Source organism: Trichosurus vulpecula, chromosome 2 (genome assembly GCF_011100635.1).
Source record: "Trichosurus vulpecula isolate mTriVul1 chromosome 2, mTriVul1.pri, whole genome shotgun sequence".
In the NCBI taxonomy this organism is placed as follows: Eukaryota; Metazoa; Chordata; class Mammalia; order Diprotodontia; family Phalangeridae; genus Trichosurus; species Trichosurus vulpecula.
Window position 1 is genome coordinate 406,820,263 of NC_050574.1, and position 27,402 is coordinate 406,847,664.

At 36.8% G+C, this 27,402-nt stretch overlaps 1 pseudogene; it reads right to left on the reverse strand.

The window, feature by feature from the left end:
* Positions 1-10,265: 10,265 nt before the first annotated feature.
* LOC118838878 lies at positions 10,266-11,328 on the reverse strand (annotated as a pseudogene).
* Between the last annotated feature and the right edge of the window lie 16,074 nt (positions 11,329-27,402).

Consider the following 27,402-nt stretch of genomic DNA (forward strand, 5'->3'; position numbering starts at 1 on the left):
AGAGAGAGAGAGAGAGAGAGAGAGAGAGAGAGAGAGAGAGAATAGGATGAAGTTCAGAGTGAGATACAGTTAAAACACTACTGCTTTGGAACCAGTACATTGACTTTATTACACAGAGGCAGCTGGTGGCTCAATAGATAAAGCACTGGTCCTGGAGTCAAGAAGATGTGAGTTTAAATCTGACCTCAGATACTTACTAGCCAGTGACTGAGAGCAAGTCACATAACTGCTTGCCTCAGTTTACTCAATTGTAAAATGGGGATAACAGCATGTATAAAGACAGCTAGGTAGCGCAATAGAACACTGGGCTTAGAATCAGGAAGGCTCATCTTCATGAACTCAAATCCAGTCTCAGATACTCAGTAGCTGTGTGACTGTAGGCAAGTCACTTAAACCTTTTTGCCTTAGTTCCTCCCTGTAAAATTATCTGGAGAAGGAAATGGCCAACCACTCCAGCATCTTCACCAAGAAAACCGCAAAGTGGGGACATAAAGAGTTAGACATGACTGAAATGACTGAACAACAACAAAATAGCATCTATCTTGCAAAGCTGTTGTGAGGGCCAAAAGAGATAGTAACTGTAAAAAGCACTTAGCACAGTGTCTGGAACATGATGGGTGCTAAGTAAATGCTTATTCCCTTTCCTGTTCCCAAAAATGCTTAAGGGGGGAAAAAGCTACATTTAATAGAAATTCACGATTTTGTACCCAGTCTTTTTTTCTGTTCTTTGTATATGGGAATGTTTATGTTTTTTGGTATTTTTAAAGTTCAGAATAACAAAAATATATTTTAAAGAGTTGAATTCTTGTTCAATTTGGCACATTTCTTACTGCTTTGAAATGGCAGTTGATGGATGTGGGTTGGCTTGGAAAATCTTACTCTGCTATTCTGCCAGAAACCTACATGTTATCTATTAAGTCTAGCAACTCCAGAAAGAAATCCTCAGAACCAGTATTTCTATAGGATGAAAAAAAGAACATTGCTTTCTGAAGTAGACAATTTTATCATGCCTCATACATTGATCCTGCTGTTGTATAAAGAATACTAGAGAGCAGCTCAGAAGCCCTTCATTTCAGTTCCAGCTTTGCCAGATAGATAATATTTGAGGGATTGTTGGCAAGTAAGTTAACTACTCAAAGCCTATTTTTCTTTTGTGAAGTGGCGATAATACTATTAACACTGTCTGCATTAGAGGACTGTTGTCCTCTACTAGCTTACTTTATAACTGTAAGCTATTATTACCTACCTCAAGTTACATATGAGGAAGGAAAGTGCTTTGAAAATTATAAAAGATGATTAATAACAATAACAGAAAAAAACAACAGCATTCATATAGGAATTTAAAGTTTGCAAAACGTTTTACAAATATTATATCGTTTTATTCTCAAAACAACCCTGACAGGTAGGTGTTATTATTATCCTCATCTTATAAATGAGGAAACTCAAACTTGGGGAGATTAAGTGACTTGCCCAGGGTCACAAAGGTAGTGTCTGAGGCTAGATTTGAATTCATGTATACCTGACCATAACCCCCTATCCCCGGAACCACCTAGCTACCATGGTTGTAAAAAATGTCATCAATAATAATAAATTAAGGGAAATAAAGGATGAAGTATCAAATCTTCTATTTTCTGTTGGCTTGAAATTCTACTAGACTGGCTGGTGACAACTACAAGGTGACACAAGTGTTTGACTCAGACTGAAGGTCTTCAATTTTCCTTCTCTTTTAAAGGCTGTTACTCCATTTACTCTGTGGAAAAGAAAGCCAAGTATACCTCTGAGTGCTCTCTATATTCCCAATGATTTTCCAGATTTTAACCCAGAGTTAAAAAAATATTTTCAGCAAATTTAGCCCATGAAGGACATCCTCAGTGATTTATCCTCTGACTATATTTTCAATCCATTGGATAATGATAAGGGCACTGAGGTGGTTGATCCTTGAGAATTCCTAGAGAATTTAGATTCAGCTAGGATAGACAATAGGTTGCTTTCTATATTGTGTCCTAATATATAAAAAACATTTTATGATTTAGTCATCTCAAAATGGTAAGCTGATATCTGTCACTTTCCAATACAGGTGTCAACATTTCTGAATCTTACTAAACTCCTTGCTTAAAAACAGCCATTTAAAGTTACTCAGTCTCTTGTCAATGGTCCATGGTTGACTCCTACCGATCTTAATAGAATGCAATATGGTTACCAGGGTGATTGAATGTTATTCATGTCTCCATACAATTAACCATATTATGCAGCACAGAATTTATGAAGAGCAATGTAAGCAATAAGACAGATTTACTTGGGTCTTTGTTATTACAGTTTACTTAGAGGACTTTTTAAGATCCTCTTAAAAGATAGGTGATATCTGTTCGTTATACAAAAGTCCTCGTTCTTAACATGACCTGTTATAATCTATTGTACCATGTATGCTAAAATCAATGATGCAATAGAGAAAACACAATTCTAGACTATTTTTCAAAATAGTGAAATATATTTTTGATTGTTAGTCATTCACAACCAAATTGTTATTCTGTTGAAATTGTAAGAATTATGTATTTTTTTCCTCATTTGTATCCCCCTAATTTTTATGCTGAGGAGAAAGTATTTGCTAAACTTCAGGGGGAATGTTTAGCTTACTTGTTGAAAGACACTGCTCCCAAGGACACTTACTGCCTCATTTGCATATAATTAATGTGCTGATTATTCATGTGTCTTTTCTATTTATGAAAATCACCAAGGAACTTCTGGTATGCAATAATTGGGTAGTGTTAGTTGTTTCTGAATATACTAGAAATACTGAATTTCATACACACATATATAGATATGTGTATATGCTGTATTTCCTAACCATTATTTGGTAATTGAGAACTTTTACTGTGAGGCTTTCCTTCCCCACCATTAATTCAATGATAATAATGGCAATCATAATACCATGTTATAATTCTATAGCAATTCACCACTTTCAAGCTTTCACATATATTTTCACATTTGACTGTGTAAGTAGCCTAAAAGAAAGACTGGAACCAGATTGTGAGGGGCTTTAAACACCAAACAGAGGAAGATATATTTTATTCTCAAGGCAATGGAGAACCACAGAGACTTCTTGAGTGGGACATCAACAGAGTGATCTGTACTTTAATCATATCAATATGGCATCTATGTGGAGGATATAGGGGAGAGATGAGATGCACTCGTGCCAATTAGGAAGCCATTGAATAGTCCAGGAAGGAGATGATGAGTCCCTGCATTCTGCTTATGGTTTGATAAAAGTGAAGATGATAGATTGAGGAATATTGAAGTAGAATTGATATCACTGGGCAACTGATAGAGGGGTAATGACTGATAGTGTAGCTGAGAACAAATCCTAGGTTCTGATCTTAGGTGCCTGGAAGAATGTTGGTTCCCCAAATTGAAATAGGGAAGTGTTACAACAATTCGGCTAGCAGCTGCCGTGGGGGTGAAAAACCAACCCAAGCCCAACAACAAGAACACTGCAAGCCCAGGTTCTTTTGATCTGCTTTACTAAGGAAAGCAACGTTAAGGGGTTAACAATCTTACTTTAATCCAGCCTACAAATGTCATTCACTTAGTTCAGGGGAAAAAGCCAGCACTCTGAACTTCAGAGCAAACACAAACAAATTACAATCATCAACAGACAGATCTTGTCTGATTCAAATCTCGATTCATAGTTACCAGAGTTTAACAAAATCTGAACATCCAGGTTTACAAGCTGGAGGGCTCTTAACTACCACTGCCCAGAGTCTCCATGTCAGTACACCCCCAAGAGTGACAACCCTAAGTAAATGGTTCTGTCTTCTCTTTTTATGCAGTTTCAGATGTCATCAAACATCATCTGAGCAACCAGAACTTAGGCTCCTACAGTTGGCTCTGGTCTTAGCAACTCCCCTTAGGACCCTGAGGGCTTCACTCTCACACAGGTTTAGCACCTAGTAGATAGGGGTTTGGGCCTGGCATTTAGCACCTAGTTAGACTCGATCAAAGACACCCAACTTAGTCGATATTACAGGAAGCTAAGAGGATGGGTAGAATTAGAAAGAAATGATAATAAGTTCTGTTTGTGTTGTGTTGAATTTGAGATGTTTATGGATATACAAATGTGTAAAGGCTTTCTAGTGGGGAAGGGTAGGATAACTAGGAAGGAGATTTAGGAATATATATTAAAGTAAGGTGTAACAGTTGCATCCAAGAAGTACTCTATGCAAGTTAAGAACTTATTGAGTAGAAAGTGACTTGGATATTACTTGGGAAATAGATTCTTGTTGCATTCCATCTGAATTGGTCTTCTACTGTCATTCTGCGCTGGGCCCACACTATAGGGTTGGGGTGGCTATAACAGCTATCTTAATATATTATGTTCAGAAGAACAATCTTGTTTTAAGGGAGGGGTGGGGAATTGACAATTATATTTTAATGCTGAACACCTACCATGATGCATTGAACATGGTAGATGCTCAATAAATGTTTTCATATTTAACCCCATTTTAATATCAACAAAAGGAACAGAAATCTCAATGTGTAAATAATTTAACCACAATTTTATATTTTTAAATTACCAACATATGCAATTTAGTATATTGTACAATTAAATGTAAAATTTTTCTTCACCTCATTTTTAGATACCCATTCTATAAAATTGATATGGGCCAGAATACAAATACTACCTTCAGAATATTTTCTTCTGTGCAGAATTTATGATGATTGGAACAACATATTGGGTTTCCTAGGCACTGTTATTGCTTTGTTTTCCTATGTAAAAATGACAACAGCTACAAATAATTAGGAATGGCATTGAAGGAAGTTATTTTAAAATTAACTAGCAGTTTGCTAACTGAACCAACTGACTATAAATAAGAACACTTTGACAATTTGATGGATAATAGTAATAATAATAATATTTATATAACATTTTAATGTTTGTAAAGTGCTTTACAAATATTATCTCATTAGATGCTCACAACAACTCTGGGAGGTAAATGCTATTATTAATAAACCTAAGAGGAAATAGCGGCAAACAGAGGGTAAGTCAGTTGCTCAAAGTCACACAGCTAACAACTGGAGCTGCATTTGAATTCACTTCTTACAGATTCCAGGTCCAGCACTCTATCCATTGTGCTACCTAGTTTTTGTTAACAGAATCTGTTGGCTGATCAATGAGGGTATTCCAAGTGGCATAGATAGACAGAAATACATTCATTCCTTCTCATCCCTTGTAGTCATCACCATTAACCCTCAAATTCTCCATGGTGGATGTCTAAACTGATGAGAATTTATGAGATTTATGAGAGAATAAAAATAAGGCCAGGACAATGCCTTCTGAAAGACCTGTACTAAGGAGGCAGGAGATAGACGATGATGTAAAAAAGGAGGTATTACCAAAAGAAAGTGTCATGCAAGTCAAGGAAGAAGAGTGTTTTTCAGGAGGAACAGGTGGTTAAGAATATCAGAAACTTAAGAGAGTTCAGTTACAATCAGGACAGGGAGAAGACTACAAGGTAGTGCAGCCAAGAGGTTTTTGGTAACCTTGAGAGCAATTTCAAATAATTTGTGAGGTGTGAAGACAGACTGCAGTAGATTGACAAGTGACTGGCTGTTGAGAAAGTAGAAGCAGCAGATTTAGTGGATATTGGGAATTTGGTATTGAAAAAGAAAAGAAATATAAGATAACTTGGGGCATGGCAGTATGAAATGTGTATTTTTTTCTTTTTTTAAGAATGGGTCAAAAATTAAACATGTTTGTAGACAGTAGAGAAAGAAACAATAGGGAGATATTGAAGGTGAGATAGAGGAGAAATGATCACTGGATATGAACAACAGTGGAATTTAGGGCACAGAAATTTAGGTTTATTTTTTGGAAGGAAAAGTGCCAACTCTTCCTCAAAGAGGAGGAGAGGATCAATGAAGATTATGGAGGGGTGGTTTGGAAGTATGAAACAAGGGAGAAAAGAGTACTAATGATTGAGGTCTATTTTCTTAGTAAAGTATCATACAAGAAGATCTGTTGAGAAAAAGTAGGGTGAAGAAGCCACTGGCGACTTAAAAAAGAGAAGATTTTGAAGGAACACCTGAGGGAAGTTGGGAAATTAAGGAAATTCAGTTTGGGAAAAATAAAAGATTTCTATACAGGACTAAGGGTCATTTTTAAAGATACTAATACTTTATTCAGTTAGTATAGTGCTGTGGTTTCCTCTAGTGATGTTAGGCACTTTGGGAGTATGAACAGATTAAGTAGAGAAATAAAGGAAGGCTGAGACATGAAGCTGGTAAAGGAGACGAGATTGTTAAAGTGTTAAGGAAAGTTCATATCTAAACTCATCAGTTATAGGTTCAAGATCATGAATACAGGAAAGTGATTGCACAGTAGGGGCAATGTACTGAGAGAATAAGGAAGGATGGAGACTGGAGGTTGTAATCAGAATACAGAATAGATTTAGGAAGAATGAGACAGAGGGAGACGTTGAAAGGCAGAAGATTATGGTCTCGATCCTGGAGGTAATAGGGAGCCACTGGAGTTTATTAAATAGAGCAGTGTTAATGGCCAATCCTGCATTTTGGAAGATCAATTTGACAGCTGTGTGGAGGATGGATAGAAATAGGCAGATATTTGAGGCAGAGAAACCATCTAGCAGTCTATTGCAGTAGTCCAAGCATGACATGAGCAAGTCCTGCACCAGCGTGGTTCTTTTCCAAAGCATTTTTGCCATTCTCGCAAATGCCTACCCTTGTCTTGAAATCATCCAGTATTAAGAGAAGTTTATTTAGCTCTGAGGATCTTATAAAGATTTAGGATAATTTCCTTGCTTTTTCAGCCTCCAAAAGAGATGTTACCAGATAAAGCTATGACTATTTTCTTTGAGTTTCTTGGTGGTCTCTTTGCTTATTATTTACCATGACTGTTACAAGACAAGATAATAATTTGTTAAGTAAAATGTTTCCTATTGATTTGGGATATATAGTGAAAGCACTGCTGACTTTTGCCTCTCCAAGGAAAACATATGAGCCTCCTCCCATTCCTTTTCATTTCCTTTAGTCTTCTTGTTTCATTTACTCCAGTAATGCCAATATTTATATGGTTAAGTTCCTCTAGTGGTATGTCATCTGGTTTGTTGTGGAAGGATGTCATGATCAGAATGCAAAGTGTTAAATTCATGAATATATTTGTTCTAAAACCTGCATAATTCTTAGGAATTTTTTATTGCCTCCAAGAAATTGAAAGTGAGCTTTAAAGGACTGTATAAATGACTAAATAAATAAATAAAGAGGAGAATTTTAAAATATTAGAGCCATTTTGAAATGCCACCACCCATAGGTTTCAATTTTGTAGTTTAGGCTTTTATCAATTCAGAAGATGTATCTTTAAAATGTTCATTATATGTTAATTTAACAAATGGGAACTGCTTTTTGGGGTTGCAAAATTTCATCTACAGATCATAATCAAAATTAATACCAGAACAAAGTACATTAATTTCAAGTGCCTAATTCCTTATTTGTGATCATGATTTTTTTTCTCCTTTTTTCTCTCCAGTGTCCCATGGTAGGTAATAAATTGGCAATAAGTTGAAAAAATGACCTGGTCGCACATGAATACACAGGAATTTCCCAAGATCCAAACAATCAGACAAGTCTGTAGATGAGAAAGTAAGAGGTCATATTCATATGTTAATTTTTTGGATATAGTACAGGTACTCCTGAAAATTTATGTGTAAAGTGAATATATGAAATATTGATTTACCTTAAAAATTCAGATATTTTTTCCTCTACAGGAAAGAATCTTGGCCCAATATACAAAAAAGTTCCTCTTATTTAACATGCACTAATCAGCTACCTGTTGCACAGATGTAGAGCTGGACTTTGAATCCAGAGGATCCCAGCTTAAATCCTGCCTCAGACACTTAGGAGCTGTATGATTCTGGGAAGTCACTTGACCTCTCTCACCCTCAATTTCTTCATCTGTAAAATGTGGATACTAATAATAACAATAACAATAATAATAATAATGATGATGATGATGATGGTGATGATACCTACTTCACAATGTTGTTGAATGGATCAAATGAGGTAATATATAAAGAATTTAGCAAAATCTTAGAATAATATGTAAACACAAAACTATCATCAACAGTCTTATTATTAAGGAGGGTTGTTGAAAGTTTTCCAATACTCTCATAATCCAGAGGATCTCTGATGTGAGGATTCCTCCCACTAATACAGATTGTAACTCGTTCAAGCCTTCTCTTTACTGGTGACTTCCCTATTTCCTAAAAAATTAGCCACACATAGCTCACTAAATATATTTATTAGAGGCCTTCCTCTTTTCTATCACTATCGTATCAATACTAAAGGAGGTGGTGAGATGTCCATAGGTTATCAGGAGCCCTTGTTATATAATTAATTTACATTCCCCCCCAGCTATATATTTCTCTAATTACATTTTTAAACCAATTCTTCCATGTATCATCTCCTTTACATATATTACAACCAGCTTGTGTCCAATACATACCTCTTCATTGCCCTTTAAGTGATGTTTTGGGGTTGTATGGGTGTTCAGGGAGGACTAGCACCTCTGGTGTGAGGACCTGCCAAGCCCTTTTCAGAGCTGCTCGTCTATCTTTGGTGTCCACCTTGTCAATTCTTGCCTGTGGCTCTAAAAAGCTGTAGCATGCACAGCAACAAGTATAGCAAGACTATTTCTGAGTCTTACATTCCCCTTATAAAGAGAAAATTTTATACACCCTGTCTACCTGATAGTACTGTGGCAAAGAACAAATGTGACAATGAATGTAAAGTGCTTTGGAACCATAAGCACTATACAACTGTGAGTTATTATCATAAAAAGGCATGTATGTTTTTCCTTAATAGCATTTTATTTTTTTCTAATTACATGTAAAGGTATTTTTCGACATTCATTTTTGTAAAATTTTGACTTCCAAATTTGGTTCCTTCCTTCCTCTGCTCCCTCTCCAAGAGAGCAAGCAATCTGATACACGTTACACACGTACAATCATGTTAAACATATTCCCACGTTAGTCATGTTGTGAAAGAAGAATCAGAACAAAAGGGGTAAACCACGAAAAAGGAAAAAAAAACAACAATAAAGTGAAAAGAATATGCTTCTATCTGCATTCACACTCCATATAGTTCTTTCTCTGGATGTGGTTAGCCTTTTCCATCACGAGTCTTTTGGAATTGCCTTGGATAATTGCTGAGAAGACCTAAGTCTGTCATAATTAATCATAGAACAGTGCTGCTGTTACTGTGTACAACGTTCTCCTGCTTCTTGCTCATTCACTCAGCATCAGTTCGTATAAGTCTTTCCAAGTTTTTCTGAAATTCATCTACTCATCATTTTTATAGCACAATAGCATTCCATTACACCTATGTATCACAGGTTGTTCAGCCATTCCGCAGTTGATGGGCATCCCCTCAATTTCTAATTCTTTGCCACCATAAAAATTGCTGCTGTAAATATTTTTGTACATATAGGTTCTTTTCCCTTTCTGATGATCTCTTTGGGATATAGACCTAGTAGTGGTATTGCTGGATCAAAGGGTATGCACAGTTTGGTTGCCCTTTGGACATAGTTCCAAATTGCTCTCTAGAATGGTTGGATCAGTTCACAACTCCACCAACAATGTAACAGTGTTCCAATTTTCCCACATATTATCCAACATTAGTTATTTTCCTTTTCTGTCATATTAACCAATCTGACAAGTATGGGGTTTTTCATTTCTATAATCAATAGTGATTTAGAGTATTTTTTAGATGTCTCCAAACTTTCATTTCACACAGTCAGAGCATCTCCACATTGTCATCCTGTCCCCTACAGTCCCCCACCCAATGGGAAGCTTAGCTGAGATTGTGGAGAAAAGCTGAAGACTCAAGAACATTAATTCATTATGCTGTTCTTTCAGTCAAAGATCCCAGAGGTCAAGGCACCATCAGATGTGAAGGAGGGCTCATTCCCAAAGTCCTCTGGCCCCTACTGCTGGTTGTCTCCCTGCAGAGTGAGATAGAGAGAAAGTATGAAAGAAAGAAAGAAAGAAAGAGAGAAAGAAAGAAAGAAAGCAAGTGGAAGAGGGAGGCCTTAGAGAATGGGGTGAGGGCCCTGATGCTGCTGCTCTGGGCTTGGGCAAGTAGAGTCTGGGGATGATCCCAGGGGCCAATGCTGAAGAGAGAAGCCAGGGATCAACAGGAACAACACAGGGACTGCAGATTGGTTTTTTCTCTTAGGTCCATGTCAAACAATTCTCTCAAGCTTTAGCTGTGAAAGAGATATCAGACCCCAGTGCACTGTCATCACCTGCAGCCTGAAGATAATCACCTCCTTTTGCAACTGAATTCTTCCTCCAGATCACAACTGCAATGAGGAGAAGGCTAACAGCAATGCCCCCCACAATGAACCAGGTGGATGAGGACTGTGGCTCCCACTTCAGGGTGAGAGGCTCAGACAGCCCCTCATGCTGAACTTGGCAGGTATATTTTCCTTCCTGGCCCAAGTTCACACCCACAGCTGCCCACTTCTGGAGGGTCCCATTTTCTCCAGGCCTGGTCTCAATGAACTCTGTGTCTTGGAGCTGTTCCTCCCCATCCTTCAGCCAAGTCAAGGAGATCTCCTTAGGGTAAAAGTCCTGGACCTGGAACCTTAGGGTCACCTCCCCATTGGGGGCATTATGTTGGGTCACTCCGGCAGAGGGCCGATCTGTCTTCTTCAGCATCTCCCTCCCCATCTCCAGGTACTTCTTCACCCATAGCTTGACGTCTCCTCCAGACAGACTTTTCCATTCCTCCTCGATGCTCCTCGACGCCTCCCACTTTAGCTTGATGTTCAGAGCCTGAGACACCAACTCAGGCCACGTATAGGTCTCTGTGTCCAGGGCAATGTGGTCTAGCCCGTTGCAGGCATACTGGTAAAACCCGTGCTTGAAGGTGAGGTCGGGGGACAGCTCGAAACCCGATAACCTCTGCTAGATGTGGACGCCGCTCTCGTTCTGGTTAAAGTAGCCGCGCAAGGTCTGCAGGGTCATTCCGTAAAAACTTGTTGACACCTTATTGCGCCACGTGTTTTGATCCCAATAGTCCGGGTCCACCTAGTCCATCTGCTCGGTCCACGGCGCCCGGGCCCCAACCTCTGACTCGTGCTAGGGGTGTCAAAGCACGGGAACTGCTGATCGTCCACGTAACCCACCGAGCTCGGGCCGGACACGCGACCGAGAAAAACCTCATGGAGTGAGAGCCTGCCCAGGTCTCTGGCAGGGCCAGGGTCCCCAACAAAAGGGGAGAGCGCACATAAGGCTCCATAGTCCATGGGCAGAGAAGCCCAAGATCTAGAGTATCTTTAATGCGATTATAGATAGATTTAATTTCCTGCTCTGAAAACTGCCTGTTCATATCCTTTGACTATTTGACCCAGTTCTTACAAATTTGACTCAGTTCTCTATATAATTTAGAAAGGAGGCCTTTATCAGGAACACTGGCTGTAAAAATTGTTTCCCAGCTTTCTGCTTTCCTTCTAATTTTGGTTTCATTGGTTTTGTTTGTAAGACACATATATTTTAACATGTGCTATAGAGTTACTGCCCATTTAACTGGTGTTCTAATTTGCTTTGTGGGATTTGAAATATTTAGGTAGTCCTGCTTACATTGCTATTTCTTTAGTTTCTGGGTAGAAGACTAGAATGCCAGTGTTGGAAAGACCCTTAGGCCATCTAGTCCACCCCTTCATTGTATAGATGAGGAAATACAGATGTAGGATGAGATGAATTCCTGCCTAAATTGGAACTATCCTGGAAAGGACTTAAAAATATCATTGTGGTGATTGCAATACTAACAAAAAAGAAGAAAAGAAGGAAATAAAATATGGATGAAAAAATTTTAAATCACAAAAAATACAGAAAGAAGTTCAGAATGGAACAAAGAAAAGGATGGTAATTTTGTTATCATGTTAAATTTAATGTGCACTTAAAAAAAAGCAATTTGTGCATCACAAGTTTGCAGTTTCACATACAGTCTCCTTTTCTGTTAATCTTTTTACAATGTACATGTTTATTTTTTTTTCTTAAATTCGTACTAAAAATAATATTTGAAAAACAACAACAAGAAAACTCCTCTCCACAGTGGGGGAGCTGGGGATTTGCTCCAAGGCACCAAAATTCAAAAGCTACAAAAATTTAACATGTATACTCTTAATTAAACCATGATAGTAATTAATTTCTTCTCTTAGTCACTGAAATTGTTTAAATTACTTGGATTAATTTCAGGTCATGAATTTTGAAGTTAATTTGAGGATGATTTTTGCTTGTAGGAATCAGCTCTTCAAAGCTCTGACATGAGTTTGCATAAGCCCTTTGAGGGAAGGAGTTTCATTCTTATCTTCATATCCCCAGGTATAGCACAGTACCATCAATATAGTAGGCATTTAATAAATGATTGAGTTGAATCGAACTTGTGTTTAATGTCTTTCTCTCAGATGGTAAACTAATGCAATAATTGAGCATTCTGGTTAATTGGATTCTGATTAACCTAGGTTTTACATATTTCTTTCCAGCCCTATCTGATACAAAACATTTGAGCCCAAGTTCAAATCTCACTTTATTTGGACAGGAATGAGCATTAATTATAATTTGTAATTCTTACTGTAAAAGTGAAATGTCAAAAAGCTTACTGCATATTCATTGAAAATATTTTCATTTGTATTGGCAGCTTTACTTCAAATATTCATTGAAACCTTCCTGTATTTCACATTGGAAAGGAGACAGGTATCCTAAACAGTTCTGCATTGCAGTGTCTTTGAAAGCAAAGTAGTCCTTTATGTGAGGATTTCCATGGTGTCATCTGACACAGAAGTGGATTTTATAATTTACGTACTTAGTAATCTCCACTTCTGTTTGGGGATAGGAGAATGTTAAAATTCCAAGACCCTAACGAGGAAAAAGACACATACATACACACACACACACACACACACACACACACACACACACACACGCACACACACACAGATAAGCATTTGTTAAGTCCTTACGATATACCAGGCAGTGCACTAAGCCCTGGAGATATAAACTGAAGCAAGAAAGACTTCCCCTGCCCTCAAGAAGCTTACATTTTAAACATGCCAGACAACACATTAAAGGAGAAGTGGAAAGTGTGTGTGTGAGGTGCAATTGGAGAATTGGTAATGATAAAGAAGCAGAGAGTAAGATCAAAAGTTGTAAAGGATTTTTGTTTGCTTTTTTGGTTTGTTTTACCATAGGCTGGGACCTAGCAAAAAATAATCAGGCTTTTAAAAAATCACCTTGGTGTTTAGGTTTCAACATGATATGACCCTGGGTAAATCACTTTATCTTTCATTTTCTGGTTTGTACTGTGCAATGGAAGTGACAATACTTCAACCACCTACAAAATATATTAGGGGGAAACCAGTGTTGGAAATACTAAAGCAATGTATCAATGTGAGTTAAAATTAAAATTTCCCCTTGCTTCCATAGGCTGGTTGTGGTAGTCTTTTTGGCTCCTTTCAGGCAATATATAAATGTAAATGATTATTGTGAGGCAACTAGGAGGCATGGAAAGATGTTTGGACCTAAAATTAGGAAAGCCTAAGTTCAAATCTAGCCTCAGACACTTGTTGTTTATCCTTCATTCAGAGGACCAATGACACCACAGGGTGATGACTGGCAAGGGAATTGGATTTAATTGAGGCAGAGTTGCACAAAGTCATCAGCCTTCCTCTGTCTCCAGAGTCATTAAAGTCCAGAGAAAAGTCAAGATGACTGGCATGGCTTGGGATGCAGTGGATGACCTTGGCATCTTAGACGGCTGACCAAGCTCTAAGCACTCTACAATGCCTGCTTCCACTTCCTTCATGGCCATTGGAACAAATTGTTCTCATCTGCTTATTCCACCAAGAAAGTCCTCACATGCTTGGGGCAGACATTTTCCTATCTCACCGACAGTTACCTTCAACCTGGTTTAGTCCATCTTCCCAAATGGTTTTACCTACATGTGGCCATTGTGGATTCTATAGCTTCTTGGAGCCACAGGTGAGAGTTGGGTGGCAGGCAGACCCCAAAGATGAATGAGTAGCCCTGAGTCCTCCCTGAACTCCCCATATACCCTCAGATACTTATAAGCTGTATGAGTTGTATGAGCCTGGACAAGTCACTTAACCTCTGTCTTCCTCAGTTTCCTTTTCTGCAACATGGAACTAATAGCACCTACCTTCAACAGTTGTGAGGAGAAAATGAGATAATGTTTGTAAGCCAACCTGCAAATCTTAAAGTTCTGCCAAAATCCTAGCTATTATTTGTGATGAAGAGGAGGAAGAATATCACTTGATAGTCAATATGCTACTCTCTTTTTACTTGGAGTTGCCCAGTTGTTGACATATATTTATTCTTTCTAAATCAACTTTTAAGGAAGAAATTTTACTACACACACTCACACACACACACACACACACATACTACACACACACACACACACACACACACACACTCACACATACACACAGACACATACACATGGTGTTTTTTTCCTGAGTCAATCTAGATGCAGGAAATCTAGGTGCAATATAGAATTTCACAGCTCCATAAAAACAGGTAATGGATTCCATATTGACACAGTAGTAGCTGAAGCATTTTTATAAGAACAAACAATAGCAAAACATAAATAAACCTTATCTCAGTTAATTGAACAACAGAGGTTTTGAGCTAATTAGTAGGTTCTAATATACATTCATATATTTTTGTTTTTATATCACTTTTATTTCCAAATTCTTTCTTTTCCTCCCTTAGAGTGCATTTGTTATAGCAATGAATGAAAAAAGAAAAATGGAATAAAGAACAGTTCAACAAAATTAATGAATATTTTATCCAAGTCTGGCAATATATACTGTATTCCATGTCTGTGTTCTCCCAGTTCCGCAAACAAAAGAAAGAAGGTGTATTTTCTCCACTTTTCTTTAGAGAAAAGCTTAATCATTATAATTACGTAACATTTGCTTTGTTTTTGTTGGTTTTTTTAATGCAGTCATTCATTGAGTATATTTTTCTTTCAAAAAGTTAATTTTGATTAATAAGTTGATCTCTTTAAATTTGGTCTTTGTTTGTTTCTACTGGGTTGATCTGACTTGACCCATAGCACAGGTGCATTTTTTGGCATCCAGCAGGTTATTGTCAAGAGTTGAGGACATGGTCCCTTCCCCATGGTATAGTGAATGAACTATTCCCATTTTCTTTTCCATTTTGAGAATTAAAAAGTAAGGAAGGTAATAAGTTTTTATCAAAAATCTACAATGTGCCAGGTATTATACTAAATATTTTACAAATATATTATTTTATTTGATTTGAAAAAAAAAAAACCAAAAACTTGTGGACCTATTCCAAAGGGCTATGTGGAAGAGCAGCTATTCACCTTCCAGTTGGTACTTCTCAGCTCAATTACGCTTCTGGTCTCCTTTCTTTGATGCAGACACTCTGGTACCTTTTCCAAGCTTCCCGCCAAACGGAAGCCAACTCTCTCTGCCTCAGAGTGGCTCTGCTTTCTATCTTCTAGATCACCGCTGGGGGTGAGGGGGAGGGGCATTTCTTCTTTCCTTCCAAAAGAGTAAGAGACAGAATTGAGCCAAGTCCACCTGCAAACACTGAGGAAATTAGGTGAAAAGCTTAAAATGTTTCTTAGCCCTTTAGAGCCAGACAACTTATCACATACAAATTGACTGTGAGTGTTTTCTTGTTTGTTTCATTTCTGCCAGAGCCTGGAGCTAACAGGAGGAGATGTAGAGGTAAGATGAACGAAGTGCATTTAGGGAGAGAAAAGTAAATCTGGGAGACAAAGGAAGACAACTCATCAAAGTATGCTGAGGAAACCAGGGACTTAATGGGGGAAAAAGATCAAAGCAATTTAGAGAAGAACAGAGGAAAAGTAGGCTGTTCCCTTTATACACATCACTTTTGGCTAGAAATCTGCATACATATGAATGTGGGAATGTCTGCTTGAAGCCTCAAGTAAAAAATTTGGTCAGGAAAAGACACACACACACACACACACACACACACACACACACAAACATATACTTTCAGGAGCAAACGAAGGGTTTAGTGGAAAGACAGAATGAGATAAACAAGTAATTTCACCTCCTTGAGGTCTAAATATAGCGTGGAGTAGCCAGGGCTGGTTTTTAATATAAAGAATGGTTATTTAATGCACTGCTGGTGGAATTGTGAACTAGTTCAACCATTCTGGAGAACAATTTGGAACTATACCCAATGGAGACTACAAAATTGTACATACCCTTTGACCCAGAAACACCACTACTAGATCTGTAATCCCAAAAAGATCAAAGAGAAGGGACAAAGACCTATTTGTACAAAAATATTTGTAATAGCTCTTTGTGATTTTCAGGAAATTGGAAACGGAAGGTCCTTCAGTTAGGGAATAGCTGAACAAATTATGGTACATGATTGTGATGGAATATTATTGTGCTATAAGGAATGATTAAGGGAAATGTTTCAGAAAAACCTGGAAAGACTTATATGGACTGATTCAAAGTAAAGTGAGCAGAACTAGGAGAACAACGTATATAGTAACATTGATATTTTAAGTTTGATCAACTGTGAAAGACTTAGCTACTCTGATCAAGACAATAATCTAAAACAATTCTAAAGGACCCTTGATGAAAAATAATGTCCACCCCCAGAGAGAGAACTGCTGAACTCTGAATGCAGATTGAGGCATACCATATTTTTTAAATTTTATTTTTCTTGGGGTTTTGTGTGTGTTTTCCTTTGCAAAATGGCTAATGTGGAAATATGTTATAATTGATAACATTGCTTGCCTCCTCAAGGGGGTGGGATAGAAGTGGAATGAAGGGAAGGAATTTAGAACTCAAAATTTTAAAACACTAAATGTTATCATTTTATATGTAATTGGGAAATATTTAATGAAATATATGTATATGTATATGTATGTATCTGTCGATCTATTGATCTAATTTTTTTAAACAATGGTCCTTACTAAGATCTTAGATTTAGAGTTAGAAGGGATCTGAGGAGTCATTTAGGCCAACTCTTTCATTAATTTTTTTACCATTATCAATTTGATACACATGAGTATGTTCACATAAAAAGAGGATTACATATAAACTTTCAATTCTTATTTATGTATGGTTTGTTTTGTTTAGAGTATTTGACAAATTTAATACTTCCAAGGCTGGCTTGCTTATCTGTGTTTTTCTCTCAACTTCCATCTTTTATCTTCTGCGCATTTAAAATTTTTTTGTTGCTACTTTCTTTTCTTATGTTTTTTTTAAAAGGAATTAGTATCACTAGCTTCCCACTCTAATCCAACTTTCTCTTGCACTCCCCTCCACAAAAAAAAAACCCTCTTCCTTATAATAAAAAAGCAGGGTCAATGAAAACGAATCGACATACTGACCATTTCCAAAAATGTATGCTTTGTTCTGTACCTCTGTTTCATCACCTCTGTGTCAAAGGGATTATGGAGGAGAGAGGGGAACCAAGGCCTTTGGAGTCATAACTGATCATTGAATTGATCAGAATTCTTAAGTCTTTCAAAATTGTTTAACGTTACAGTATTGTGGTCATCATAAAAATCTTTCTCCTGGCTTTACTTATTTTGCTTGGCTTCAGTTCTCATAAGTCTTCCTGGGTTTCTCTGAATTCTCTCTTCAATTTTCTTTTCTTGCATGCCAACAATATTCCATTACATTAATATATCATAATTTTAACAATTTCCCAGTTGATGAACAACTCCTTATTTTCAGTTCTTTTTTACAACGAAGAGTGCCATTTTATTTATCTATGTGCACATTGCTTCTTTCTCTTTCTTTGATGTGCTTAATAGCATTGAAGCCTGATTAAAGAAGAGGCACAGTTTAATGATATTTTGGGTATAGTTCCAAATGGCTTTACAGATCATAGTTCTACCAGTAAGGTACTTATCAGTCAATGAGGATATCTTAGGTACTTACCTACTTATTCTCTATAGTAACCCCTTCAACAATTACTATTTTCCTCTTTGCTATCATTGTTAATCTGATGAATGCGAGATTGTGAGCTTTTAACATGCATTTCTTTCCTTATTGGTGATGTGGAACATTTTTCTAAGGTTTTGAGAAATGTCTGTTCTTATCCTTTAACCCTTTTTCTACTGGGAAATGGCTTTTATTCTTATATATTTGAACCAATTCCCTACATATCTTGGATATAAGACTTCTGTGAAATAAATTTGCTCTAAATATTTTCCCCAGTTATCTGTTTCCCTTCTAATTTTAACTATCAATTTTGTTTTTGCTAATATATTTTTTTAGAAAAAATTATGCCATCAAAGTTGGTCAGTGTGTCTCTTATGATTCTAGGTATCCTTTGTTTGGTCAATGACTTTCTCCTCCATCAGTGGTTGTTAAAGGCACCTCCTTCCCTGCTCTCATAATTTATTTATGCTGTGACATTTTAAATGTCATGCATGCAACTTGTTGCAGCATGTAATATGACCTATTGTTCTAAGTCTAACTTCTGCCATGGCCTATATATAAAATTCATATTACTAAAAAAGTATAGAGAGGAAGGAGAGAGAAAAAGATAGAAGAATAAAGAGGAATATAGAATGAAGGCTGTAGTAGAATGAATGGAGTTTTGGGGACAGGCGTATCAAGGAGAGAAATTTAAAAAATATAAAGTCTCATGGAATATAAAAATTCAAAACTCTGTCTGAATAAAAGCCTCCACAATATCCCTAACATTAGGCTGATTAGGCTCATGCTTGAAGAACTCCAGCAATAAATACCTTACTACCTCTTAAAACAGCCTACTCATTCTACTTTTGAACAGCTAAAATTGTTAGAAAGTTTTTATTTCTACTGAGCCAAAATCTGCTTCTATGCTATTTACAACAATTGAATCTAGTTTTTCTCTCCAACAGTAAAGTTAAATAACTTTAATATGCCCTTTGTAGAGTATCTTTTCAAGAACTGCAAGCCCGAAGACTGGGCCAAGATAAATAAATACCCCTTCAGTGAATCTTTGTTTGTGAAAGATAACTCAAATTCTGGGGGCTTGCTGCTGCTCATATGTATATATGGTTAAGAAAAAAGACGTGAATTTGGAATGAATAAAGTGAACATTAGGAATTTTTCAGTAGCTCCACCTACCCTATATCATTCCTGTTTTTTTTTTTTTAACATCCATTCATTTTGCTGGAAATTCAGAGTACTTTGGAGGGTTGAGAGAAAACTACTGATCTTCAGACCCACACAGCTAGTGATCTTTGTTTTGTTTTTATCATAAGACTCTCACCCTTGAAATGAATTTTGAGAGAGCAGGATCACAATAAGAAATACATGCAATCTACAAGGACTTTTTAACTATAAGCCAAAGGGTTTTGATTCTATCCCAGACACAGGGAGTTCAAAAGACAAATGAAATACTTTTAATCCCTAATTAGATAATTGGTTGCTCTGTGTTCCAAAGAAATTAGCTTCTGGACAGAGGTTCTGTCTGGTAATTGACAGATTTCTTTCTTTATGGAGAGAAATTTGCTTTTATAGCCTGATGGCTAGGTGTAGAAAGAGTCTCTATGTATGTATGTGTGTGTATACATGTATATACACAAACACACAAATACATACACATGTGTGTATACGTACATAATGTTTATAAATTGATATCACTAACATGTGATATCGGTTTGTCCTCCCAGTGATAGCAATCTGTTCTAAGAATTTTTCCCCCACCTGAGCCTGAGTATAAGGAGTTTCAACTTAGATTAGAAGTCTGATTTAATTGGGTGGAGTAGCAATACCCAGTATAAGGAGAAAATTAATCCTATTATCCATTAACCCTGCCTTGAGAGATTAGACAAGGAAACAGCACCAGGCAAGGGTGGGAAGCTTGGATCTCCCCAATTTGAATAATTGGTTATTAATATGAGAGAGAAATAATCATTTCTCATAATACTTTTACTTCTATGTACTCAAAATACTTTTGCTTTGAACTAATTGTGTCTTCTAGTTGACTAATAAAAATCCACAAAGGATTATGAGCTACAGCTTTTGAGTTATTACAGAACTACTAATACCTTGAACCTGGAGTTATTTCACCTTTGAGGGATTCAAGTGTAAAAGGTGATGACCCTTAGGCATTCACATCATATTTTCACATACAGTTCCCTCAACATTTTGGTCAATCTTAACAAAACATGTCCCATATTATTGATGCTTTTCCCAAAATGACCATAAATAAGCACAAGATTTTGGATGTAGCCTGGCCAGGGGAGAGTATATACAACTGAACAATCAATATCTTTGATCTAGAGCCAAAAATACATAAACTTTTTTGTGTCATGGACCCCAGATTAAGAACCCCTGCTCAAGGCAGACTTCAGAAAAACCTGGAGAGACTTATATGAATTGATGCTGAGTGGGGGAAGCAGAACCAGAATAACATTGTACACAGTTACAGCTACATTGTGCTATGACTAACTTTGATAGACTTGGCTCTTCTCAGAAACTCGAGGTTCTAAGACAATTCCAAAAGAATCATGATGGAAAATGCTATCCACATCCAGAGAAAAAATTATGGAATCTGAACGCAGATCAAAGCATACTATTTGGGCTCTCCTTTTTTGTTTTGTTTCTTGTTTCTCGTAGTTCGTTCCATTAGTTATAATTCTTCTTTGCAACGTGACTAATGTGAAAATGTGTTTAATGTGAATGTCTTTGTAGAGCCTATATCAGATTGCATGCCGTCTTGGGAAGGGGGAGAAAATTTGGAACTCAAAAGCTTGTGGAACTGAATGTTGTAAACTGAAAATAAATAAATTAAAAAAAGAACCCCTGCTCAATAGGCATGATGCCTTTCAGGATGAGACCTATGATCTCCTTAGAAATGTTGGCTGTTACTTTCTAACCATGCTTTCTCCAACCTGTACTCCTGCAGTTAAACTTTAAAAAAGAAATTCAAGTGGAAAACTTTAATTTTATCCCAATTAAATTCCATATTATTAGATTGTTTTAGAATGTTGAAATCTTTTTAGATAATATATATGAAAAGCTTTGTTAAACTTAAAGTATTATATGACTGTCAGCTACTATCTTTAGCCAAATTTTCACCACCACGTTTCTCTTCCAATTATTAGATTTCTACACATCGGCATATTTTCCTAATATATGATGCTGGTCTAACACGCCTTTAGTTGACTTAATTCCTACTGAATAAGGTTTACCCTTCCATGTCCATGTTCCCTGGATGAACCTCCCTCATCCCGCCATGTCACAATGATAATTATGAGGCTGAATTTGTCATGATCTAGTAAGACATCTTGTTTCCTTTGTTACAGATATTCTCTGCATTTGTATACATGTATCTGAGACCATTATTTTATTTCTGACTCTCTTCTTGGCTTCTGTTTCCTGTGAGTTACTGACCCTCCATAATGATGTCCTAGATTGTACACTTACTCTCTATTGTATCTGGTTTGGCAGATATATGCAGACAGTTTTTTTTTTCCTTCTTCCATTTTTAATTTAAAGCACTCTTAGTTACATTTGCTAGACTCCAGATGAATATATTCTTACCAGTCTTCATTAAGTCCACACCATCTGTAGTGAAGTCTATTATTCCTGTATTTAAAGTAATTGTCCAAAAATGCAAATTCTGTTTTCAGGCTTTTCTACTACTATGGTATTAAATTTCACAAAATGCATACATCTTACAGTGATTCAAAATAATAACTAAAATTTATATAATATTTTAAGGTTTGCAAAGTGGTTTTTGAATTTATTACCTCATTTGATCCTCCCAGCAATCCTGGAAGGTAGGTACCATTAACAATCTCCATAATGGAGATTCTTATTTTTATAATAAAATTATTTTTATAATACAAATAAAGAAACTGAAGCAGAAATAGATTGATTTGCCCAAAGGATAGAGCTAATAAGTATTTGGGGCAGAATTCAAACCCTGATCATCATTATAGGTCTGATACTCTATCCATGACATCATCTAGCTGCCTTCAATAGATCTGTGACTTCATTGATATATATATATATATATATATATTCATTTCATCAATAAAAATAGTAACTGTCTACTTCTCGTTCTTGTGATTCTGGTCCATGGTCTCCCATGCAACCTGTAGGAAGCCCTACCCAGTAGGTTGGAGGCCTTTAGCTGGGTCTTTATAGATTTTCTTAGTACCACTGTAGCACTCAGGCTATCCATCTGTTATCCCTTGATTTTGCCACATGACTGACCCGCCTACTTCTCTGATCATGCATTTCCTGGATGATATCCCTTATTCTGCTTTTTGCAAGTAGGTCATCATTGGAAATACTGCAGCCTATTTGGGTTAAGACAGAATGGTTTAAAACCAGGGCTGACCATAGGCAAATGTGGCAAGCCTGTGAAGTATATTTTTGTATTTTTCAGTATATTCTTTCTGTACCCCTTCCATCCTCCAAGGAGCCCCCATTCAGATGCTAAATGTTTTTATCCTTGCTTTCTTTTCTCTCTCTTCTGTGAAAATAGGATCTTAAAAAAGGATCAAATAGTTGTTTATATCTTAATAGTAATTAAATTCAATTTGTTGCCTCCACAAAAGTGAAACCTCATTTTGACCCAGGCTTCCCAAGGCCTATGTGAATGGAGTACAAGTTCTATCAGGTTTTACTGAGTTAGGAAGGCTTTGAGGATGGTCCCAGCAAGGGGTTATGTCTGCCTGTCAACTGTCTAATCACTCATTTCCTGAAGTATTATGATACTAATAACAATAGCTGACATTTAAGTAGACCTTTAAGGATTACTAAGTGCCTTACATATATTATCTCATTTGCTATCCCTTACACAATTTCTGGTGCCTGAATGTAATCAATCGAAATAGGCTGCCACCCACTCTTTGACGCTCTTGACACTCACTATTGCTTTTCTGCATTGCCTTTTGGGTAATAGGTAACTGATATTTCAGCATTGTTAGTAAAATATTTTTCTCAAAAGATGAATTTTGTGTTGGGGAACATCTAGGGATTGATAAAAATCATTGCAGATTTCACCAAATGTAATCTGTCCTGTTTTCATTCTCTTATTACACATAGTTTATATACTTAAATCCAGGATGTGATATTCTATCCAGTGAATGATCATCCATTGTATGTAATAGTCAAGAAGGGAGTAAAAAGGAAGAACATTTATCATCTATTGGGTTTGTCCTTCAAGGGATGTTAGTCTGATTACTTTTGAGTAATTCACAATCTCTTAGTAATCATGGATTTCTCAAACCCATGAAACAAAGAAAAAAATTAAAATAGCAACAGTATTCTGTTTTACCATTTTGTAAAAAGTGCTTACAATTACATTTCAAAATCATCATTACATAGTAATTTAGCTGTTGGTACTCCAATGCAAGATGCTTCTCAATATGAACTGATAAACTACCAGAGGAACTAAACTATACCAATATTGACATTCTTCTTATTAATGAAACAAACCATAAGGAAGTTGTATCTAAGTGGAAGGGTGGTTCACAGGCTCTCCTGGAAGAGGAAAATAAGTGAGTTTTTTATACTGAGCATAAGCAAAAAAAGATCGACTCTGGTGCTTAAGCCAATAGTTGGCACATAGTAGGTGTTTCATCATACTTGTTGACTTATCTTGGTAAGAAATTCTAATAAGAATGAACATTTACCATGAGATTGATCTTATATTTTAAGGCAGGCTTAGAATAATGTGGCAAAAATGTTATTAGGAAATATTATTCAGAATTAAGAAACACAAGAGGTCAAGAACTTGTATACCATTAGAAAGCCTCTGCTTCTATAACATGCTTACATCCTACCAAAAGTCAAAAGGAAATGGACATGGTAAATGCTGAACAATAGACAGAAAATTGTTTATTTCAGATCTCAGAGTTTCTGAATCAGTTGTTTGTATATAGTAAAACCTTCAACTAGCTTTAGCACAAGTAAAAAAAATCAAGTAAAGAAAAAAGATGAGGAGAGACTGCATAATTACAACAATCTTTTTTTGAGTATATGTTTTCTTCTTATTAATTAATTTTTAGTTTTCAACATTCACTTCCACAAGATTTTGAGTTCCAAATTTTCTACCCATCTCTCCCCAACCCCACCCCAGGACAGAATGCATTCTGATTACCCCTTCCCCCAATAGGGCTTCCTTTCTACCCCCTGCCCAACCCCTTCCCTTCTATTTTCCTGTAGGACAAGATAGATTTCTATACCCCATTGCCTATATATCTTATTTCCCAGTTGCATGTAAAAACAATTTAACATTCGTTTTTCACATTCTCTCCCTTCCTCCCTCCCCACCCACACTCATTGAGAAGACAAGCAATTTGACATAGGTTATACCTGTGTAGTCACGCAAAACACTTCCATAGTAGTTATGTTGTGAAAGACTAACTGCATTTCCCTCCATCCTACCCCAACTCCCATGTATTTTATTCTCTCCTTTGACCCTGTCCCTCCTCAAAAGTGTTTTCTTCTGATTATCTGTATGTTATTCCTTCCTTTTATATATACATATACTCAGATACACATATACATATGTAGATATAGATTACATACATACATACATACATACACACACACACACACACACACACACACATATATATATATACACAGAGGGCACAAGGTGAGTTGAATATGAAGGGGTGATTTCAAAAAAAAGGTTGAGTGAGGAATGCACTGTGAGAAGGAGAAAGGGAGAGGCAGAATGGGGAAAATTATCTCACATAAAAGTAGCAAGAAGTCACAAAAAGTAGCAAGAAAAATCATTTGTAATGGAGGGGAAGAAGGAGGAAGTTAGAGAGAATGAATGAATCTTACTCTCATTGGATTTGGCTTAAGGAAGGAATAACATACACACTCAATTGCATATGGAAATCTACCCTACAGGAAAATAAGGGGGAAGGGATAAGAGAGGGAAAGTGATAAAAAAGGGGAATGGTGTGTGTATCTGTGTATGTGTATATGTATATGTATACACATACATACACACACACACATATGAGTTATGAATATCTTTCCATGTAGGAATGCAAACAGTTCAACTTTAATAAGTCTCTCATGATTTCTCTTTCCTAGTTACCTTTTCATGCTTCTCTGGAGTCTTGAATTTGAAAGTAATATTTTCTATTTAGTTCTTATCTTTTCATCAAGAATGTTTGAAAGTCCTCTATTTCATTGAATATCCATTTTTACCCTGAAGGATTATATTCAGTTTTGCTGGCTAGGTGATTCTTGGTTCTAATCCTAGCTCCTTTGAACTCTGGAATATCATATTCCAACCTCTGAGATCCCTTAATGTAGAAGCTGCTTAAACTCATGTTGTCCTGATTGTGTTTCCACAATACTCAATTTGCTTCTTTCTGGCTGCTTGCAATATTTTCCCCTTGACCTGGAAACTCTGGAATTTGGCTACAATATTACTAGGAGTTTTCTTTTTGGGATCTTTTTCAAGAGGTGAAGGGTGAATTCTTTCAATTTCTATTTTACCCTTTTTTTCTAGAATATCAGGGCAGTTTTCTTTGATAATTTCTTGAAAGATGATATCTAGGCTCTTTTGTTGATCATGGCTTTCAAGTAGTCCAATAATTTTTAAATTATCTCTACCAGATTTATTTTCCAGGTCACTTGTTTTTTCCAATTAGATATTATTACACATTGTCCTCTATTTTTTTTCATTCTTTTGATTTTGTTTTATAATTTCTTGATTTCTTACAGAGTCATTAGCTTTCATTTGCTCCATTCTAATTTTTAAGAAATTTTTTTTTGAGCAGTGGTCCTGGAGTCAGGAGGTCCTGAGTTCAAATCCTGCCTCAGACACTTGACACATTTACCAGCTGTGTGACCTTGGGCAAGTCACTTAACCCCAATTGCCCTGCCCCCCCCAAAAAAAAACAAAAAAGAAATTTTTTTTTCTGTGAGCTTTTGGACCTCTTTTTCCATTTGGCCAATATTGTTTTTTGAGGCATTCTTCTCCTCATTGGCTTTTTGGACCTCTTTTGCCATTTTGGTTAGTCTATTTTTTAAGGTGTTATTTTCTTCAAAATTTTGGGGGTTTTCTTTACCAAGCTGTTGACTCATTTTTCATGACTTTTTTGCATCGCTCTCAGTTCTCTTCCCAATTTTTCTTCAACTTCTCTTACTTGATTTTCAAAATCCTTTTTGAGCTCTTCAATGGCCTGCAACCAATCCATATTTTTTTTGGAGATTTTTATGTCCGAGCTTTGACTTTGTTGCCTTCTTCTGGTTGTATATTTTGATTCTCCTTGTCACAAAATAAGATTCTATAGTCTGAGTTTTTCCCACTGTTTGCTCATTTTCCCAGCCATTTACTTGCCTTTTTAACTCTTAAGGTAGGACTCTGCTTCCAGTATGGAGGGTGACTGTCCCAAGCTTCAGGGGTTTTGTGCAGCTATTTTCAGAGACATTTCTAGGGATCTGTAAATTTTCAGTTCTTCCAAGGTTGTATCATGAAAGGAGATGTGTTTACTCCTTTACTCCTCTGTGCTCTGGTCTATGAGTTACCACAAGCACTCTTTTCTGCCTTGGAACTGTGAGGAGAATTCCCTCTCCACCACAGTCACAAGATCTACCTGGCTATTCCTCCTCACCCCAAGACTGCCACCCAAGACTGCGACCCAGATCTAGGAATGGGGAAACCAAGAGAATCCTCCCTCAGCACCAGCAAAGAGGTCCCTGCAATCCATCTCTGATCAGCCACTCGATCCCCGCACCATCTGTGGGCCTGGAGCTCCAGAAGTAGCCACTACCACTGTTGCTGCCCTGGGGTTGAGTGTGGGGCCAGACCATGCTCCTCTCTCATCTATATCCAGCAGACCTTTCCTACTGACCTTCTAAGTTGTCTTTGTCAATTGTGCGTTGAGAAGTCTGGAAACCACCACAGCTGCCAGTGATTTCTACAACAACCTTTAACTGGCCTATTTACCCAAGATCACAGATTTTAGATCACAGATTTAGAGCTGAAAGGAAGCTCAGGGATCATCTAATGGAACTCCCTCATTTTACAGATAAGGAAACTGAGGCCTTAGAAGGTTTAAGTGATTTACCTGTGAGCACACAGGTGATAAACACCATAGACAGGATTCAGACTGAAATTCTCGGTCTACAGAAGTTACCATAATATTATATTTTATTATTGACACTAAAAATGAGGAGTGGGTTAAGAAAAAGATATTGCTATTCAGTATGTTCATTATATGGAAAAGTTTAAACACTGTAAAACAGTTGTTGCAAAGATAAGGTAAAAAATCCCAGAAAGTTCCTTGGTTGCTATTGATATTATTACCAAGTTGAAAAAAATGTCAGCCAAGGGCAATACCAGTTTTCCT